This window comes from Cavia porcellus, unplaced genomic scaffold (assembly GCF_034190915.1).
Source record: "Cavia porcellus strain 051 isolate PalLab524CR breed Dunkin Hartley unplaced genomic scaffold, mCavPor4.1 scaffold_16, whole genome shotgun sequence".
Classification (NCBI taxonomy): domain Eukaryota; kingdom Metazoa; phylum Chordata; class Mammalia; order Rodentia; family Caviidae; genus Cavia; species Cavia porcellus.
This window is the reverse complement of record NW_026947499.1, coordinates 53,720,014-53,742,876: the sequence shown is the minus strand read 5'-3', so window position 1 is coordinate 53,742,876 and position 22,863 is coordinate 53,720,014. Positions and strand designations below refer to the sequence as shown.

At 38.4% G+C, this 22,863-nt stretch overlaps 1 protein-coding gene across 5 annotated transcripts in view; it reads right to left on the bottom strand.

Annotated features, from left to right (window-relative positions):
• The window catches only part of Hs3st4 (heparan sulfate-glucosamine 3-sulfotransferase 4), a 374,969-nt gene that overhangs the window by 27,369 nt on the left and 324,737 nt on the right, over positions 1-22,863 (bottom strand). The window contains exon 1 of one of the 5 annotated variants that reach the window (XM_063226698.1): positions 17,100-17,123. The exons of the other annotated variants lie outside the window; for them this stretch is intronic. The gene's annotated coding sequence lies outside the window, so the exon portion shown is untranslated. Of the gene's footprint in view, positions 1-17,099; positions 17,124-22,863 lie in introns of those variants that run through there. 5 annotated transcript variants of the gene reach the window in all.

The window sequence follows — 22,863 nt, the reverse complement described above, 5'->3', positions numbered from 1 at the left end:
AAGCGTCACCCCTACAATATAAACAGGCACACATATACACTTACATGCATATATGCATACCTCAGACATATACACAAATGTATACATATATCCACATATACAGTTATTCCTCTGTGTCTACAAAGAATTCATTCCAGAATGCTCTGTGGATCTAAGTTCCTTGCATAAGGTGGTATATTATTTGCATGGAGCTAGTATATATCCTTCCTCATATTTTCAACCATCTCTGCATTCTTACAATACTTCATATAATGTAAATGCTATGTTAGTTCTTACATTGAATTGTTTGGGGAAAGGTGAAATTGTATATGTTCAGCATAGATGCAATTTTACTCCAGTACTTTTGAATTGTGCTTGTTGAATCTGTGGATGCAGAACCTGCAGACACAAAAGGTCCATTCTTTGCATGCACACAGACACACAGAAAAATCCACACCTCAAACTAAAAATTACTGATGCCACAGCATCTGCCTCAGATACTGCCCGATGAACTATGCGACACATGAATGTGGTTTTAGGGAAGGAGGAGGAGAGGGAAAGACAGCTAGTGTGTGAGCATTCTGAAGAACATCACATCGGCAATCAAATGCTCTGACTGGAATGATCTGCATCATTTCTAATTGATTGACCAAAAGCAGTTGTAGCACTCACCCTCCCACAAGAGACCATCAGGGCTGAGTGCCGAAACAGCTGGAGAATTGCCTGAAGAGCAAAACACCACTCTTCTGAATGTTATATTCACCATTTTCTTGTGCGTTTATACATCATATGCTGTATTTCTAAACAACACATTGTTTACTTTTGCTATTTCTGAAAAATGGCACAATAGTCTTCTGTAAATTTTTTAAAAGTAAACGATAATCTTTGCAAATTCCATTTAGTCTTCTGTAAATTTTTAAAAAGTAAATAATAATCTTTGCAAATTCCATTTTTTTCATGTTGCATTTAGATTTAGTTAGTTCACTTTCATTGCTGAAAAATAATGCACTGTGTGACCATGGTATTATTTATCCCTTTTTCTGACGACAGATATGGACATTGTTTCTATGTTTTGGTTTACTAACAATGCTACTATGATTCTTTCGGTATAAACCTGTTTTGGAAGGGCTAGAGTTTCTAATGGGTATACCCCAGACAAGCTAAAGGCTCACTTTTATGATGATGCCAGTCTGGTTTGCAAAGTGCTAGTAGTAAGTTATATTCCCTCCTTCTGTGCATAAGAGTCACAGTTACCTTCTTTCATGCTGCTGTCTTCATTTGAATTCTTTAAATTTAAGAAAAGATTTCCTATGTTTGTGATTTGTGCTTCCTGCTGGACAAAAGCTTTATGTACATATGTGTGCATGTATACATGTATGTATGCATGTATATGGGTGAACATATGCATATGTGTGTACATATCTTATATATTCAGAGTACTATTTCTCTTTTATATAGATTGCAAACATTTTCTCCCAGATTGTGGCGTAACACTTTTTTATGTGTCTTTTGATGATCAGAACTTTTAATGTTACAGTAATTTATCAATCTTTACCTTATGACTAAACCATTGTTTCTCGGTAAATCCTTCCAAAACTAGAAAGACAGACAGCAGACTGCAGACAGATATAAACACACACACACACACACACACACACACACACACACACACACACAATTAAGCAGAATGAAGGAAGAAAAGAAACAAACTATGTGGCTCCCTAAGAAAAGCACAGGAAATAGTGCAAGAGACTGACATGGGAGTGTTATTAGTGTGTACACAGACAAGAGGAGGCCAGTGTGACTGGAAAGGGTGAGATAGGGACAGTGGCAGGAGATTAAACAGAGAGGTTGTGCCAAGCCAGATGCTGAAACTTTATTCTGAGTACAATGGAAAACCTTCAACAGTTTTGAACAGAGAATTAAGTGTTATCTGAATTACAGTTTCCAAGGACCAATTTAAATGGTGCAGTGGGAATGGACCATACTGGGGAACCAATATGGAAGTAACTGTAGCAGTCTTGGTAAGAGATGATGATGGAAGAGACGAAGTGGGCATATTTTGGAGAAGAAGGATATATGAAGAAGAAAAATGTCACGGTACCTCTAAGTTATTGAATTTTATCAACTGGAAGAATAAAGCAAGCACTAATATGGAGGAAGACACTGAGAAAAGATTTGAGTGTGTATGGAGAGGAAACAAGTTTTGCTCCAGAAGTGTTCTTGAAACTCCTCAGAGATCTCCAAATGGAAAGTTAGGCAAGCACTTAGTATATGAGTTGGGAAAAGAACTGCACTGGGGAAAATGAGGATGGGAAAAATCAAGGACTGAGCCCTGGGGGTACTTCTGAGTTGATCTCCTGATAGATGGGTGCCTGAGTTGGAGGAGGAGATTTGCTTGCAGATGGGCCCAGGTTTTCCTGCTATGCATTGCTTACCCGCTCCATCGTGGGTCCCTGATGGTCTGGTGAGGAACCTGTATGTGCCTGGTTGCTCCCGTTCTTTCCTCCCTCCACCCGTAGATGAATTACTAGCACTAGTAAAGGTTTTCTCTGGCTCATAAATGCATAATGCCTACCACACAAACCTCAACTGTCTATAATCGAGACTCACGCACATGCAAAAAAGATTGTGTGCGTGTAAGATATAAATGACGCTGTCGCCCAAGGTTGCTGCAGGAAACGCGAGCACTGAAATGGAAATTGCATCCTGCATTTACTCCCTAAACAACCTGCCTCCCTTTACCATTGCCACCCTGCAAGGTAGAGGGAATTAGCTGTAAATATTTTACAGTTGGTAATTTGCTGGAATAAATCACCGTTCATTTTGCCGGAGAGTGCACATAGTGAGCTTGAGTTTCTTTCCCTTCTAGGGATTATTTGTGATGTCATCTTCTTGGTTTCATCTTGCACTTATTTTAGTTCTCAACATGTTTATACCATCTCTGGGATGGGCTGGGGAGACGGGTAGGGTCGAATATATAGGCAGAATTCCTCCTAAAGCTCAAGCCCAGAAGGCAGTGGGCACTAATGTTCCTCTCTTGGCACATAATTACCCATTCATTCATTAAGTGATCTCTGCATTGATTGCTGTAGTCTAGATACTCTGAGAAGCTCTAGAAAATAAAAAAATCAATACTACAGGGAGTTCACAGTGTATTTGGGTGATTTCTGATAATACATAAAACTTACTCATATTAACAATCATTTGATAATAATACTCAATGAGACCTTTTTTCATCATGCATTTTTCTAAGATATTTAAAAAATAAACATATTTAATCTTTATGATAAACTTTGGGGCAAAAGTTACTTTTCTTCCTATCTTATAGGTAAAGAAATCAAGGCACAGGGCAGTGCAATGACTTGGCCAAGCCTGGCAAGCTGGCAAGGTTCCCATATGACAGTTTCTGTTTCCTTAACCACTGTTGCTACCTCTTAATATACAAGAGACAAGGAGAAATGGTTTAATTACATTTAAGTACATACTTCACTTGCTTTATGGTGTGGACTAGTTATTAGTTGATTCCTGTGGGCAATAAACTTTAATTCCTAATCTGGGAAGTGAACTGATTCCCAATTTAACAAAAAGAAAAAAAAAAAAAACCAGGTAGGCTCAGAGAGTATCTAATCCAGAATATCCAGTTAATATGTGACCAGGCTGAGATCTGAGCTGGAAATTTCACTCCAAACACTATCTTCTTGCTATAAAATCATGTGAGTAGATAACAGGTACAGGCAAGGGTCATTTAAAGTACTCTGAGGTCAAAAGAGGGAGAAATTAATCTACAAGAGAAACAGGAAAGTGCACAACGACAGCTAGTCTAAGTGATGAAAATGGAGACTATTCCATGTACCCAAGGACTAGAATGGCAGTGGAGACAGAAGCCCAGCAGAATAACTTACATGTGGATGGGAAAGGCCAGGTGTCACCATTTTGCCCAAATTCATGGACACGTTTGTGACAATTCACTTTGCATTTGGAAGGGGAGGTGGCAGTTGGTCGGGTGACCCAGGAGGAGCTTCAGAGTAGCTCCCATGAAGTCTGTGCTTCTTTTCTTCTGCGCTAAGGGCCAACACAGGGAGAAATGGTACCTATTTTGCTTTTCTCCTCCTCACATTGAAGGTGTGATTATTGAAGATCACTGAGCTCTGTGAGCTTTTATTCATCTCCGTTGTTAAATATGCTCAAACCTGCCTAAAAGTAGGTACTAGATATGTTATTTCATATGTCACTCAAACCAGAGAACTGATTCCAACTTCATGACTATGAATGAGCCCCTGATGAGTTCTGGGAACCTCTTGCTCCATATTGTCTTTGAATGTTCAGTTCTTAATTTTTCCTTCAATTTCCATGCATGTTTTAGGTTCATAACTTAGAACACAGGTTTTCAACAAGCAACAAGAAATGTTTCTGGCCAGCTGTTACAAATGGAATTTCCTTGAGTGATACATGGAAGCACTCATAAAGAGTTGCTTATTAATAGGCTTGGAGTAGGTAGAAAGTGGGGACACTCAGGGGCACAGACTTTGGGACTGAGTCATGCGTTATTAGTGTGCCACCACAGAAGAGAATCGAACTGCTCAGTCTCCTTTCTCTTTCTATTGCTTATTTATCTCTCTTCCTCTTCTCCTTCTTCTCTTCCTCTTCTTCATCATCCTTCCTCCTCCTCCCCATCTTCCTCTTCTTCTCTTTGTAAGCCACCCTTCTAAATATCCAAAATTGTAACAAAACACCTGATCATGTTAGTTTGGAAGCTGAGTACTGGTCCCAGATCACATATGCATAGGTCATGGAGGCATGGCTTTGGGTATTACATCTGGTCATTGGCCTCTTCTTTTCTTGGCCTCTTGTTTACTCTTCCCCTGCTCTGCTTCCAGGCTACCACCAATGGAGCAACTTGGTTCTATGTCACCCTTCTGCCCTGGTGTCTCTTCCTTGGAGCCAATGAACAATGGATTAAATCCCCTGGAACCAGAAGCCAAATTACACCTCTCCTCCTTTAAATTGAGGGTATGGCATCCCAGTGACTGGAAAGCTAGTTTTCCCACCACTTCATGGACAAGTGGCTGTAGGAAGTAAGGATAAAGAGTGAACCCAAATAAAGAGGCTGATGAAATAGCATGAGAAGTGTTGGTGGCTTGGATTAGGTTGACGTGTAGCAGCCCCAGTACAAATTACTCACAGACTGAACTCAAGGTATGAAAGATGAGAAAACCCAAGAATGACTTCAAGTGCTTACTGTAACTCAAAGACAAATGATAACTGCCATTTTTAGGTAAGAGGAAGACTCAGGCAAGATTTAAACTGGGGACTTAGAACATGGACAGTTTGCTTTGGGCATGATAGTTTCTAGGTGCCTATTGATCACTCAAAGGAATGTTGAAGAGGAAGTTGGATTTACAAAACTAGAGTTAACTAGTCTAAATAAAAAGAAATCAGTATATAAATAAAGTCTTGAAAGACATGAAAGTGGCTGCTGTTATAAAGGCTGTGGGTGAAAGTAAAGGCTGTGATTGAGGACTGAGTTTTGCATATCTCAGTAGGAGCCTCAGCTGCCGGAGTTTCTAATAATGTATTCCCTGCCCTTAGGATGACTAGAACCTATACAAAGTGATAATTTTTGGTCACTCACTAGAGTAAGGATACTAAATCTCCAACTTCGTGGCCTCTGTCCTTCATCAAACATGTTAATCACACAGAGCACACAAAGCCATGACAGGATAAAGACATCAAACCAAGAAGCACGTCAGAATTTTGGGTATATAGAGGCAGGTGAAGGAGCTGGCTTCCCAAACTTCCAGAAATATGATCTTGTCCCTAACAGAATTAGGTGACTGGTTAGTAGTACCAAGGAAACACAACTTCAAATAATATAATGCTGATGTCTAAAAACCTACTAAAGTCAATTGTCCTGAACTCATTTCTCTTAGTGAGTGATTCACTCAGTGAACGGCCTTTTAAACTCATCCTTCATTGGCAAAAATAAATATATCTCAAATATGTCACTCTTTTTAAAAACTACTTTTATGAAATTTTAGGGTTCTAAGCATATAAACATTTCAATTTAGCACTGTATTATATATGAATTTTCATATATTTAAAAGATATATTTTCTTTGTATTGTTGCAAATTTTATGATAAATTTTATCTAATTTTTGCTTTTGTTTCAGTACCGAACTCATGATCTTGTACTTGCCAGTCAAGTGCTTGAGCCACTGAGCTAAATCCCTGGCCCTTTATCTACTTTTTAATTCCTAAGTAGTTTTGGCACTAATAAAACCCATTGTTTAAATTTTGTTTTCAGAAGTATAAGAATTACATGCACAAGTGATGTGAAACATTGAAGGATGCTGAATTTTAAAAGATATGGTCATTAACTGAATTTATCCCTCGGCAAGATATTGTTGAATTAGTTAAGTTGGTGAGATTTTGATTAACTATATAGCAAAAGTCCCATGCACTGGGATCAAATAAGGTAGCCAGATAGGTTCTTTCAAAGAGATAACATAAATCTTCTATTGCAGCAGTTGTTTGGAAATGCAGAGTGAGGCAACTGGGTAAGTGATTCGAAATCAAGATGGCCAGCTCACTCTGTCCATCTTATGAGACCAATAAGAATTTGCTCTCCACACATTTTGTATCAATAAACAATTTCACTGGCTGGTTTGTGAATTCTAGGGGCAGATCCTTTCCTTCCTTGGAGAATAATTATAATTTGCTAAGGAGAAACTTGAGTTGAAGTTCCATGGATCTGTGTTTAAATCAAACATTGCAATTTATTAACTACGATGCTGTTGTGTTGACTTGCAATTTACTTTATGTGCCAGCCCTCACCTCAGTTTCTTCAGTGGATAATGGTGACATGGTGAGAATAAGGCGTTCTTTGTCCTATTGGGGCAAAGACTGAGGAAGGATTATACAAAATGCTCAATCCCATAGGTTCACTGTTCTTAAAAACACATATGCTCATTTCCTTGGATGCATAACTAAACACCATTTTCAAGAGTCCTTTGTGTCCAATGTGGTCACATGACTGAACTTTAGCAGCCAAAAGAACTGAACTAAAATGATATGTGCATTCCAGTATCTCCCATAAACATTTCCCGTTCCTCTTCTTCAATGATCTTGCTCCTGCATTGTGGGTGTCTGCCCACAGAGCAATATTAGAAACACGACACTTAAAAAGCTTGGGCTGTTGAATCACTCTATGGGGTGTACTTTTCTTCCTCTTGCTCAATAACCTGCAGATCTCTTTGACTATATGAATAAAAATTGATTGTGTTACCAACATATAGAGACAAAAATCTAATACCACACATTAGTTACAGATAATGAGATTAGATAACATTACTGTGCTCCAGAACGAATATGAGCAAGTGAGCTGAAATCCAGAGTCGGTAAACCCCTAACACTAAACAGAGGATGGCAGATGGTCCAGCCACAGCACGATGGTTAGAGGTGGAGTATGTTTGTTTTGGATCTACCAGATCTTCAGTGGAATAGTGAGCTTCATATTGGCACCGGGACAGCTATTTCAGGAATGTTGCTTTACTTTGCTTGGTCTGTTATCATGTGAAAGAGTGGATAGAAAGAAGCAACACCTGAAAAGAAAAGCAAGTAGAGAGAGAGGGAAAGTGGGAGGAAAAACAGAAAGCAGGAAGAAATAAAGTGATGGCCATTATGCTGACAAGAATTCCAGAGGTTTTCCCTACAGCAATGCTGAGGATTCAATTACCACCTTTTCAGCACCTGAAGGACTAATAACAAATGTCCCAGCAGGAGAAAATATCAGAAATAGACATCCTGGGTGATCAGGGTGCCAAATGCTTTGGAAAATGTCTTGATAAGGAAGAATTCCTGCTGGGGTTGAGTCATGAGAATAGGCAAAGACTGAACCTTTATACAATTTTCAGGCTTTCAAGTGCCACATGTCAGATTTAAGATTAATGTTTGTTGTACTTATCTATCCATCCTCAACTGAGCTGCTTTCTGTATCTGGAAAACATGAGTGTTTGCAGGTGTGATGATGTTTTATTATTACACAATTCTTTTTCTTTTCTTACATCCTCAGGAAAAGAACTAATGCCCCTGAAAATAACATTTGAAAAACAACCCATTATCGAAGTAAGCACTTACTGTTGAGGTGTTATAGGAATCCTTTGTCTGTAAGGATAGTACACTCCTGAAACAGATCTCCAAAGAGATATGGGGGATATTTGAAAAAGGAAGGTGAGAGGAAGAGAGCAATTACAAAAGTTTTAAGTTTGGTTAGTTAGTTATAAAAATAATAATGTAAAATCTGTGAAACAAAGAAGTAAAACATATATTCCCCCCTATATCCAGTCACATATTCATTTAGTAATCACTGATTGAGGGCCCTTCATATATAGATACTATTCGTGTATGTGGAAAATGATCAGAAATTTCACTGAGAATCCTACAGGTATGAAGAGGGATATTCTGATTTTTTTTTGTTCTTTCAAAATATATTTATTTACTTTAAACATTGCTTCTAGTCTTCAACACTCAACACTTCAACACAGTATTTTATGTTCTATACTTCAACATAAAATATGGCTGGTTTATGATTAATGATTTATCTTCCTCAAGGAAATAAACCTAAGACATGGGTCTGTGACAGAAGCATCATCTGATGGCAATATATATGAACTAAAGGTACTTATTCTTTTAATGAATTAAACAATGTCTTATGTATAAAGTCAACTTGATATTTCATTTCACCTGTTTGCTTAAATAGATTTATTCCCTTGAGTTTTCTCAGGTCTTGGACAAGGCAATAGACAAGTTCTCTCTCTTGGATAAGCTTCACTAGAGTTGGTGGCAAGGATGAGGTGGTATAGACCATGAATGACATGAGAAGGCACAATACAAAGAAAAGACTGGGAAGTTACAGTTTTGAGAAAGAGAATGGATGTGAAAAAACAGAGATTAGAGCAGTCAAGAGACTCCTCACTGACATAACCAAACTTGAAGCTGAGTTCGGAAGCAAGACAAAGCTAACCCCAAGAAATACTGGATTCAGGTGTAAGGAGGAATACATGTTTGGGCCATGGGTAAAGGAAAATAAACAGTAGTCAACTGGTAGCAGCACAACCAAGAGAGAACAGGCTTTGGTATGTGGGAGGCTGGAGGTGGGGTGGACATAAGAGATGAAGTTTTATTGGAAGAAGACTTTTAAATACAAAAAAGATGCAAAGTGGTCAATTTCTTAAGCTCCTGCCCAGCCTCTTATGGGAATGAGCTGAATGTAGGGAGGTGGGTAAGGATGCTAGAGACCAGTAAGTGGGGAGTCACAGAACTTGGACTGGGGTTGTATGCAGAGGTGATGGGGAGGAACGAGTGAACTGGAGACACAATCTAGAATCAACAAAGTCACTCTCTGACAGCCTTCAGAGCATCTGTGTGGGACACAGAGAGCAACGATGACTCCCAAACTCCAAGCTTTAATAACAGATGGTGCCACTATTTTCAGAGCTGTGGAAGACTAAAAAATCCAGCTCTCTTACCTCTTACATTTGAGTCCTGGCTGAGTTAGCTGGCCACCATTGCCCTGTCTGCATAATGGAAATAATAGTTGCTTCCTTGACTGCTTCGTCTGATGATTAAATGTTTAGCAGGATCATCACACGAGATACTGTGATAGTGATGAAAACACTAGTGAATGAGTTCTGAGAAGAAGAGTTCTTTATGATGCCAGGTGGTAGTTCAAGTAAATTTGTTTTAGACCCATGTTAATCATTTGTGGTCAGCTAGGAGAGATTTACAAGGCATGGAAATAATGGAATGGGACTAATTTTCATAAATCAGAGTGGAAAAATTTCTTCATTACTGTATTTTGCCCTATCAAATCACATGTAAAGGAAGGTGCAAATGAGCCCTTCTAATGAATCCAATAGCCCTAAAAATCTAGGGCAACTAAGAAGGCTATCTTACCCAACTTTAGGGCCTGAGAAGCACCTGCTCACGAGCATAAATTTGGAGGGTCTGAGATGATCCCACTTGGTATTTGTGGCTGAGACTGAAGAATTGTTCCACGTCCATCGCTGTCTTGTGACCTTGAAGGAAGTACTCACCATGTAATAATCACATCTTTTCTAGCATAACACTGAAAATAATAATGTTTTCCAGGTGCTACTTTTGTGACAATTGGATAATATAATAGCGGAAAGATATTTACCCCAAACGTCTACTGACTTCTCTGAACAGTGTGCAAATTTTCTTTCTTGGGCTGTTTCTTATTTCTACTAAAGAAAGCAAACCCCTCCATTCTTCTCTCTCTTGCTTCTTTGTAATTTATTTCCACTGATGTACATATATAAGGTTAATCCAAACATACAGTGAATGTTTGAATTTAAAACTTATTGTAATAAAAAGCACAAGTTAATACTCTTCAAGTTATCTCCACCACATATACTTAGAATACACTTATCCCATTGGTTTGCAAGCCATGATACACATGGTCTGGAGTCTAACAACCAATGTAGCTCTTCTTCCCAGAAGAAACTTCTGGAAGTTCTGGAAGCTTTTAGGTGTGTGTCTTCAGATGCACTCTTGTGGCTGTTGTGGTTGCCTCCATGTCCTGAATCAATTAAAACATTTACCTTTTGTTATGATTTGGGTCTTGGTGTCAAGCCACCTTGCATGGAGCATGCCAACTATGGACTAAAATGTCTACAAACTGGGAGCTAAATAAACCTTTCCTTTTTTAATACTGAGTGTCAGATATTTTGTCTCTTCAATAAGAGGAAAGTAAATAAGATAGAATTTGATACCAAATACATGGGGTTATTGCTGTAACTGTAACTTCCCACACGGTTTAGGAGCCTTGGAGCTGGCTCGTGAGAAAATCAGTTAGGTAAGGTTCAAAGGTGCCAACTGAAAAAGCAGAATTTAATGACATTAGACTGTACTTGATAGGAAATTTTATTCCTATCTCAGAAGACCATATGGCTGATAGAAATGAGGATGATAAAGACCAGCACTGGGACGTTTCTTCTGGGAAGACCACATAGGTTACTGGATTCCAGACCATGGGTTTTATGACTTGGCAGAAAGTTTGTTTACATTTTTCTCACGTTCAGAGTAATTTCTGAGACTGAGATTTAAGGGGGGCAGACAAACCCCTGTAAGATCAACTTGCAGAAGAAATTTCAAGGCTATCTAATGTTGAGGTAGGTGCATGGCTACTACTGAGGACTTGTAGCCAGATTTATGTTGAGAATCAAGAGCAAAGAGCCCAGTAGAATCATTCCATATGTTTTGAGTTTGACTAGAAAGGAAGCTTCACTAAAGTTTGATCTGCAAAGATGGAACAGTGGAGAAATTGGTTGCTGAAAAGACTACAAAGAAAAAGCCAACTATTTTCAGGGAATACAACTGAAAAAAATGGTTTGAGGATATCAAAAGAATCAACATGACTCTTTGAAAATATCCTCCTTCATTTTTAACGTATTTATGCCATGCTTCATGGTGATGTCTTTCATTGTAATGATGTTTTTAAACATTCACTCTATTTCAGTCACCCCTTCTACACATTTAAGTATTCCCTGTCTTTCACTGTAATGTAAGCTCCACAAGGGCAGGAATTTTTATTTACTCTGCTTGCTGCTCTGTTCTTAGTACTTGTCATATCACTGGCCGTCTGCAAATATTTGTTGAACTTATGGATAAGTGAAGATGAACAAATTTCTCATGGAATTTGCAGATAACAGATGATTAATGGTATTCTGGATTTTTCTCCTTAAAACAATGTTTATGTTGAATGTGGGAGCAATATTTATCTCCAACTCATTCCAGATCTGTTCATAGTGCAAAAGTTTGAGTGTAAATTTGGAATCTTGACTACTTGGCTTCAAATTCCAGCTCTGCCATATATCAGTTACTTGATCTGGAACAAGTTATTTAGCCCCTGAGCCTCTGTTTCCTCATCTATAAACTAAGGGTAATGATACTATCTACCTAACAGTTGGTTAAGAGTTGAGTTTCTATGACCACCATTAGAGTCTCCCATATTGTAATTTTGACTTCCTGCAACACTTCTCAGTTGGTGCCCTGTGGTCTTGTCTTTGGTCTCTATATCACTCATTAGCCTAACCATACTTGTAGGTTGTTTTGCACTGGATTGACTCAAATAGTTCTCAATAGTTTGGGATATCAGCTCCGTTCTTTCCTCTGCTTTCCAGGCCTTCCACACATCTGTCCAGCTCTACTCCATCATCTATACATCTAAATATCTACACATCTATCCACATCAGTTGCAGATTTATTCATGCAGAGAACATTAACTGAGCACGTACTATGTTCTAAATGTCATATCATGTCCTAGAGGTAAGTAAGAATGCCAACACCTTCCAGGTACAAAGCCAATTTCAGGGACCTCTATCCTGCCAGGTCTGAAGAACTAGAGGGAATTGCACAGCCAGGAGTGGGAGCCATGCTGTCCCCTTGGGGAAGTTCTCTTAGTGACATTATCATGATCTCTGTCTGAATAAATCCATTCCATCTTTTATCTACAAGCCAAAAAGGGCTGGGATTGTCCTTTGGAGAAGGATGTTAGAGCTAGTTATTTGCTCTCCTCTCACATTTCTACCTATAGAAATATAGCCATAAACCACGTCAGGAGGAGGGTTTTAGAGATCCCAGATTATCTTGTTCTATGTACAGGACATTCGGACCCCTTTAAGGGAGGGCATGCTGGCCTACACAATAGAACTACAAGCATATAAACAGTCAAAGAGGACCTCATCCCGCATTTGGGATCTCAATTCAAACCTCCTACTGTTTGCTACTATATCACTTTTAACTATATAAAATGTGGCAGTTGCATTTAGTCCAATAGAATTTAAGCTATAGGTTCTGTGAATCTGTAGCGGTATTCAGTACATAGTAGAGATATAATATTTCTTAACAAAATGATATTTTAAATTTTATTTCCTATATTCTATTTGTTTTTGGAGCCTTTGATTTGAATTCCCTATGACTAAATTTCTTGACACACAATGAAATCTTAGTAAACTCTGATTTTCCCCTCTTCCCAAATATTTATGGTAGTTTAGGGTTAGTTTCTGGATTCCTAGTTCTTTGGATTATCAATTTGAATGTCTGGTTGCTAACTTCATTTTGGCACTTTTTCAGTATATAGTATCTTCTATGTATTTCTGTACCTGGGCTCAGTAGCACCCTACTTCCAATTGTTCTTTGCTCAGAAGTCTCTAGAACTAGATAAAGTGGAGGACTGAGCATCATGTATGTGTAAGATATCATGAAACCAGTGGCCAAACACAAGAAAGATGGTCCTCAGTGACAAATGACACCTTGGAAAGGCAGGGAGCAAGTGGCCAAGTTGTTTTCAGTTACACTGAAAAACAGCATATATGTAGATCTGATGGGCCAAGATTTACTTTTTAGAATATATATATTATGGGATAGATCTTGTAGTATTGTTTTCAATATATTGATTAATCTACACAAAACTATACCTGACAACACATGTTAAAGAGGCTTGATATTATCACAGATCAAGGTAAATGTCACAGGTAAAGAAAATTATCTATTTCCCTACACTTTTTTAGAATTAAAGTTTGTCTAATTATCTTGAAGACAGCATGACTCACATGTCCAGATATCTGGATATAAATGCTGCTTTTGTTTCTACCTGTAGCCTAGCTTAATGGTTCTCAAAATGAAGTGTGCCTAAGAAAACCTTTACAGTGTTGTATAGATAAAACCTCAGAGACTATACTTTATGGGTGATTTAAGAAATTCTCAGTGGTAATGTTGATGTTGCTGATGCCCAGTTAACTTCCAGGGCTGACTTTCTAGTCTAGCCTAGTAACCTAAAATCTATTCTGTGACCAAGAGTCAAGTATGCATCCCATTTTCCTTCTACGAGCTCCTCACAAGTTTCCTAATTTATTTTCAGAGCCAGGATAAAGGAAGAACCAGGGTGTTGGAAAATTTTCCAACTTTCTCTGGAGTCATGCCATCTCTTGCTATAACTCAGTTTTACTGATTTTCTTTGTTGTGGCTTGGAGGCTCAGCATCTCCAAATTAAGATCTCTTATGACTATTTATGATCACTTGCCCTTTGGATGGTGGTACAAATCTTCCACATGGCCCCCCAGGGTCTCCACAGAAGGGGATGCTGTCTGGCAGTGAAGGATTTGCAGGTCACCTTTATGAATCTAGTTGCTTTTATGAGCTCAGCTCTTTGGATCTCATCAGGAAGATCTTATTCTCATGAGAAATTAGGTGCACCCTTTTCATTCTTCTCTGAAGAATGGGAAGAGTAAATGATCCTGCAGGAATCATTATATACCAACACTGTCAATATCTCTCAGCTCCCAAGCCTTGGGGAATGCTGATTAACAAGGACATGGTTCAGTTAAGAATGACTTCTGGGGAAATGAAAGTAGCATTATCCTCCAAATACTAGGAGATCTTATGTGATTTACCCAACTCTTCATCTCAAGGAAAACACTGGTACTTTCAGTAGATGGAGGTAGTTATGATTCTGATCCTGCTAGCTCTTGCAATGTGATCTTGGGACAGTGTCTGAAATAAACTGTCAGTTTCATTTTTTGGAAAATACCTTATAATGTAGCTGTGACTATCAGGGCAAGAAAATGAAGGAAATGATGCTTACTAAGTACCATAATGTATCTGATACTTTAAATATTTTGCTATTTCATACAAGGGCTATTAACAAAATGATACAGTAAGAGTTAGCATTAAAATGATAGGAGAGAAAATATGTGTTTACCATGAGTTTGTTTTCAGGGCCATGATTGTTTATGCATTTTATGATATCATTCATAGGACTTTCACATTCATAAGACCACTACAACAGATAGTGACATGTGTTTACAGAAGACTTAAGCACAGAGAGGTTAAGTGACAGAGAGGTTAAGTGACAGTCCAAAGAGTGGAGAGCCAGGATTCTACTCACTTCTCACTGACTCAAAATCTCCTGTGTGCTGTGCCACATCATGGTATTTTGTGAATGCAGCAATTAAAGTTGAAGAAAGACAAGATAACCAGCTAAAAGAGACACAGTTTTTAAATATAGATCCAGTGTTTAAATAGTGCTCCTACTGTAGCACCCCAGCTCTGGGATCATATAAGTCCAACCACATGAATGCCAGCAGGCAGCACCTGGGATAGAGAGAGGCTTCAGCACACAGGAGGCTCTTTTTTTTCTTTCCTTCCATGTAAGGACTTTCTCTCTGTCTTTCTCTCTGCTCTTCAGTCCTTTTCTGTGTTTGCCTGTTGTCTCTTTGTTCATAAATTCAGGTTGATCTCTGATTCCCATGCCAAATTTTCCTCCACCAGGCTTAGCAGAAGACTGATAAAATCAGGCTGGATATACTTTTGATCAGCACTGTCAAAATAGCAACCTTTTCTTCTCTCAATTGCTACAGGTTAAGAGGTGCCCTCCACCGCCCAGCTTAGAGAAGTCAGTTTTCCAATATGGAGATGCAGGTGACTAATTTGGTCCTCAGATTGCTCCCTCATATGCACCTTTTCTTGGAGGTATTAAAGGATTCTGGATGCAAGGATTCTAGGAGCACAGTGGGTCTAGGGCCACCACAGTACACTTGCTCACAAGGGCCCCTGTTGCTAGACCTGTGAGTGAGTGTGCCAATATACACATACCACAGACACTTCAGTCCCTGCAGGGGAGCAGGACAGGCAAGAGATATCATCTGAGAAGACAGACAGTTAGCTTTAGTTATTTGTCTATACGATATCAGAAGAATACGGCTGTCTGGGTTTTGGTGAATATGCAAGGAATATTTCAGATAGTTCAAATTTAGTCTGCATGGCACATAGGTCAGGTATCCTGATGGAGACCCTAAATAGAAAAGAAATCTGTTTTTATTGAACCTGAAATTGAGAGTAAATAAGATTATCTTGAGGTTGGCATGGAAGAGATATGGCATATTTGCTAAGATACCAAGGGTAGATAAAACAAGCTGTGATTTAACACATGGCCTAAAGCACAGAATCACAAGTTTTTATTTGTATGAGCAGATTCTCATATGAACAGGCACATGCTACAAGCTCCTGCCTCATAGCCATGGAATGTGACTAAAATGGATATGTTGGAGGATTTTACATAATATTGGAGGCTGGGAGCTCATCATCCTCACATTTATCAATACCACACCCACTCGCCCAACCAACACAGTCATTATCGCAACCAACTAATCAACCACTCAACAGAACTACCTAGTCTTTAACACAATAAACCAACCATCGCTATTACAAACAACACAAATAACCACAACCAACTCAAGCAATCAATATAATAATCAACCACCATCTCAGCAATATCATTAAAAGAAGCAACCACAAACAAGCAAACATCACCATATGAAATTTTCCATTGCCATAACCAATCAGACACTACAATCACAATTAAACAATTATAAACTTAGGCAATATGTTATAACTTTGGCAATTATAAATTATAAACATAGGCAATCAACTACTGCAACTAACAAAATCATTACAACCAATCACCAATATAACTAGTTACTAATACACCCAACTAACCAGTTTTATATTCAACTAGCCACTACCAAAAGCAAACACAATCATGGCCAATAAATAGACATCAGAAGAAAAATGGGAAGATATTGTAGATTTTTAAGCAATGCAGTATGTTAAAGGTTCAACCAAAATTATTCTGTGTTTTAACTCATCGTACTAACTATGGTGGGAAGAATGAGATGAATGCTATCAGAGATAGGACAGAATGGTTTGAAGTGAGTGTGTTAGGAATCAAAAAGCTATTGCAAACATCCCAGGAGGAGATGCTATTGGCTTGGCTCACAGGGGCAGAGATAGTGATACATAGAAAAATGTGACAATTTTTAAAAGTTTAAACCAGAGGATCTGCTCATTTTGTTGGGGTAGGGAAAAAACCAGGAGCGTGGAGGTGAGTCCTGGATTTGACACCCAGTCAATGAAGTGTCCACTACTCTGGGTCCATTACCAAGCCTTGGTGAGACTGGACCCAACCCTGGTGCCAGTGTATCCTTTAATGGGAAGAAAAAGTCTCAAATGAGCAAGGTATTTCATTATTTACTCACCAGCACAGCGTGGGGCTGGCTTTAACAAAGTCAAGGTGATTGAAATCCTATTCATTGTAAGCAAGTCTGAGCCTCTCCGAGGTGCCCACTCTGCATGGCCAGCAACATGCCTGCTGCTTACTTGAATGGTCAAATTACATGGACTGGAGCCCATCAGGAGCTGGGAAAGAAATGTCACCACATTCTTAATTATCACCACTCCTTCAGTGTCAGAATAATAAACAGGCAGGAACTGGAACCCCCAAAGTGTTTAAAGAATAATTAATCAGCACATTTCACACTGAATGCTTAAAAGAAAAAATAAATCCCTTCACAATCGAGGTGGACTAAGGGAAATTTTTATTCAACAATGACAACAAGGATGTAGAAGAGAAGTGAATGGAGGCAAAACCTGAACTGCGCCTGCCTTACATCTGGACTCATAAATGCAGGTGCTGGCTGCCAACTAAAGTTAGAGTCAGCTTATCAGAAAATACAGAAGCCTTAAGAGTGCAGTTATGAAAGTTGTAATTGGAGATTAATTGGTGGCGAGACAAATGTGAAGGAAGAAATTGGAATATGTTGAGGTGAAAAGACTTCCTGCTTTTTGTTCATTTATCAAGCATTTCTTGTGCACTTACTGAGTGCTAAGAATTGTTCTCAGTGTTTGGAGAGCAGACACAATTGTGTCTATCCTTGTGGAGATAGAACACTACAGGGTGAGTCAGACAATAGGCAGATAAGATGCATAATGCACGCTCATGCAATTACAGACTGTAAAAAATAGAGTGGAGCGGGAGTATGTGATCATAAATAGAGACATGAGGAGCAGCCATTTGAGCAGAGTATGTGAATAAAGTGAGTAAGCAGGGCCCAGCAATCCAGAAATGGCTCACATAAATTCCATTTTATGCTCCTAACAATATATTTCATTAACCCACTTTACAGATGACACCACAGAGGATCACAGACATGACTTGATACGCCAGGGGTTCTACAGCAAAAATGAGGTTTAAATTTAGACTAGCCTGACTTTAAATCTGTTACTTATTTGACTACCCTGTCTGCTGTGAAGATTCATTTAAATTAACATTGATCACATAACTAGCCATGGACGACAAGTCTTACCTAAACAACTGGGTCTCAGTGGGAAGGGAAAAATATGAAGAACAAAGATGGATAAGACATGGGCCACAAAGGAGGAGGGACAGATTCCTATTCCTAATTTGATTCACATGTAAACCTCTATGAGATTTATTCTCTTTACTGCATAATGTTCCTTCCACCTAAGGGTAAAAAACGATAACAACGTAACTACAACAAATTTATAGCTATTCCAATGGTTAGAAAACTCCTACTCATTCTTTGAATGCAAGATGAGTAACAACACCTTCCTGAAATTTTCTAGTTTCCACCATGCAGAATGAGTCTCTCCCTTTCTTGTTTTACAAATCATTATTGAAACATCATTGACTTATCTTTAAATTGACTCATAAATTATGTTTATTTCTGAGCGTGAGGCCAAGGATTTATTTTATCAGGCAACTTGTGAATATTTTCTCTTTCTCTTTTCTATTAGTGTTTAATAATTACATAGAATACTGAATTTTGTTGTGGCATATTCATGCATGCGTGCATCTTAATTTGATCTTGTCTCCCCACCCCATCCCTCATGACCTACCTCTGCTTTCTCCTCTGAGACCAATGATTTTTGGGGACCTCTTTCTACTTTGTGGAATTTTAGTAAATGTCTTAATGATTAACATATATTCTAAAAGGCATGAAGACTTGCTTAGTATAGAATGTACTTGAATTTCCAAAAAAACAGGATTTCCAAAAAACAAACAGGTATGTGAGAGCTCTAAATAATCGCTAGTAAAGTTACTTAAAAACACTGTCCCTACCAAAAGCAAGACCAAATAAAAGAAGCAGAGCTCTAGATATTTAACGTGTTTTTCCATGGTTTTAACTGGAATACATTATCTGCCTAATCTGTCCAAAACAATAGAGCACAGCATCTAAATATTATGCAGCACTTTATACTCTAATTGACAACCACCTTATTGGTTAAGGACACTCACTTTAACTACAGATCAACCTAGACTTAAACCTAACTGCTCTGATTATCTCTTGATCTTGAACAAGTCTTACAACCTCTTTTAACCTCAATTCTCTAATATATAAACCAGAGTTAACATACACATTTTTCATAGGACTATTTGGAGATAATTTATTAATTATCACAATGTGTAGTTCAAATAATGTTTAAGAAATGACAGGATATCGTCCTTCTTTCTAAAACGAATATAAACATGATAAAGACAACACCTGTATCTATATTTTTTACTGAGAACATGTGATTCTGCTGAGTCTCTGGATTCCTATGCAAGGGCCTAGCACATAACAGATACTAAATATATAATTACTGAATGAATATATTATTGAATTCACCTTCATATGAGCTGTCTTCATTAGTCTGCATGCATCTCCTCAGATGCATGTAACTGATATGCTTTCTGTGTTAGACATGAGCCCACTGAGGTTTCCAGAAAAAGAGTACATTTATTTGCACCAGATTACTGAGTTTCTAGGGAAGAGGTAGGATTTGTGTCCATTTTTTTTTTCTTGATCTCATTTCACCTGCCTGAGCTCTCTCCAGAAAGTTCCCAGAATGCTGGACAAATGAGAAACCAGCAGAGATAAAATTTCGTATCAGAGTCCTGTCTGGGAAGCCATGTGCAATGTTCCAGTGTGTGAACCATAAGGTGAACAAAAAGCAGTGCTCAGAGGCAGTCTCCAGGTTGCAGGAAAAAAGCTACTAGCAACCAAGAATTCCAAAGAATCATAAAAAACAAAAAACAAAACAAACAAACAAACAAACAAACAAACACCAAAAAGAATGCTCACAAATCTCTTTACTTTGGGAGAAAAAGAATTTCAAGGGATAGAAAGGTGATGTAAGTATGATAACTGCTGAGACTGGGAAACATTTACTACTTCAATCCAATTTTGTAGGAAAAATATAAGAAAGATTAGCTGGATGTGAGCTTGGAGGCTTGGCTTCTGGAAGAAAACCAAGAAGAAGGACCAATCATTAAGTGACTCTACCTTTTCTTATTCAGGTCATATGCCACAAGTAAAATTACTGACTTCATTTAAGCCTTTTGAAAAATTTTTCTTCTTCTTTGTGTCAGAAATTGAGAACATTGGTCTCTATCTATCCTGAGATCAAGGATTAGCCAAGTGTTTCCCCTGGACCAAATTTGGGGCATGACCTGCTCTGGCAAGTGAAGCTTTATTGGAACCTTGTAAGATCCACTGATTTATGAACTGCTATGGCCAGTTTCACTTTGTATAAGTAGAATAGCTGCAACAGAGACCTTATGATCTCCCATCTGCAGGGTCTAACATATTTACTATACATCCCTTTATATAAAAAGCTTATCAACCTTGGTCTAGCTCGTCACTGAATATGCTGTATGAGAGATATCTTTGATAGAATTAATAATGGACTGAAACAAAGATTTGAGGTAGAAAAACTACCAAGTTTATAGATAAGTTATCTTTTAACAATTGTAAATGTATTAGAGATTTTCTGATGCAACACCTGCATAGACATTACAAACTGCATAGCATCTCTAATCCCAAAGTCCAAAATAGGGAGTTCCAAAATCCAAACTTCTGTAATTTTGGGTTCAAAATTTTTGATTTGAGAGCATTTCAGATTTCAGATTCTCAGGCTCAATTTATAAAGAGATAATGCTCAAGTAACTACAATAGTTACAGAAATATTCAATGTAACTCATTCAATTTATTAGAGGAAGATTTCCCCAAACACCCACTAAGGCTAGAGATCAGGAAGAAATGATAGAAACAAAAGGCATCATTCCAGTTTCTAAGTTCTGAGTGCTGTTGGACAAAGACTAACAAATCATTGTAATGCTTGCTGTATGCTGTTGGAGAATGAAGAGGGAACAGTCTTCTGACAGATGTAGATGAGAAAAAAATATCACCGAATCATGATATTCTACCCTGGCCTTGGGAATCATTAACAGTGGGTTCCATTTATTGAGCATTTTCTTTGTACTAGGAAGTGCATAAATACTTATCACAGTCAATCTTTATAATAAGCTCCCATATTATAGCCTTCAATTAGAATGGGTAGCTTATGCTGAAGCAATAATGAATCCTCAAATCACAGTATGTTACAACTACAAAGGTTTCTTTCTGTTCATACAAATGCATAACAAAATTGTCGAGAAACAAGGGGTGGAGGTAGACTGCTTTGTGAACTTGCCATTTAGGATTCCAGTATGACAGATTCTCTAGTGTGTGATGAAGCCACCACATATAAATGAAGCTCCAAGCTTATTATTTCAGTGTAGAAGAGAACCATGTGACAGTTCTGGTATCTATGGCACGTACCAGTTTTCATTGGCTCAAACAAGTCACAGAACCATGTCTAACTTCAAAGGGGCCTGAAAAATGCCAGGAGAAAACAGAAAATTATAATATGCACAAGTAATGGCTATCATAGCGTTCTTTATAAATGTGGATAGTGGAGTGCAGAAGGGTTGGGTAACTTGCCTGAGGTCACACCACTAGTAAGAATAGGGCTGGATTCAAGCCTTGTCTATAGAATCCCATCACTTGCTCCTTTAGCCATTTTATGATCCTAAGGGGGTGGGCAAGAGTTTTAAAAGAAAAAGATAAGGCATGCGTAAGTAAATCATGAAAGAAACAGAAGGTAGAGATCAACAAGCCACTGAACATTGATTAAAACCATGTAGCCACAATTGCAGGTGGCAAATTGTGACTGTGAAGAATGGCTCTAAGTCATGGATGGTTTCAGGCATTTTAAGGAATGTAAAAGTGACTGACAGGACAGGGTTACCAGAATACCACTCTGTAAAAGCTATGCTATAAAGAATCTACGGATTATCAAATCAGTTAGTTTCTAGCTTCCTTTTCATTTTGAAAAATTTCTCCCTCTACCCAGAATTACATGGGATCTATCTCAACTAGCAGCTCCTAAATGGCTTGGTGTCCTCTTCCAGGGTTCTTGATGCATGCCAATACTTCTATGTTGGATACTCTTCTGATTTCTTAACCTAGGTAACCCTTGGGCATTAGGGACTTAGCTCAGCAATCACCTCTCCTGTGAGCCTGAGTAGAGCTGGGCATTCCACAGTGGGGCTCCCAGGACAATGAATCCTATTAATGGGCATACTGTTCAGTATCTGAAATTCCTCTCCTAGCACAAAAATCTTTGAAGGCCCAGCCTAGGATTTATCTATCACTGACTCTTTAGCACCTCACGGAGAGAGCCTGCTACCTCTGAGATTCTCAATAGCTATCCACTAATGAGTGACTATACTTGGGAAAAGAATCTAAGCACAATGCTTTTCAAATACTGATATATATATAAGCACCACCTGGGGATGTTTTAAAATGGGACTTTATTTTGACTCAGTGAGACTGTGATGAAGTCTGACACAGTACATTTCCAATAAGCTCCTAGTGGGTCTGTAGACCTGATCAGCAGGGTTATTGGGCTACTGCTGATCCCCTATATACATTACCTAACTTGACTGTTTCCAGGAAAGCCAATCTGACAGATGGCAATTGCCAGCACCTGGGACCTCTCTATTTGCTGAAGCTCACACACTTCATGCTGGGGACAGAGAAAAAAGGCTTTAGAGTTAATCACCCAGAGACAGCTAGAAATCAAAGCCTGGTGAGTACTGGTGAGGAAATGGCTTTCCTTTCTTTGGGACATCTGTGG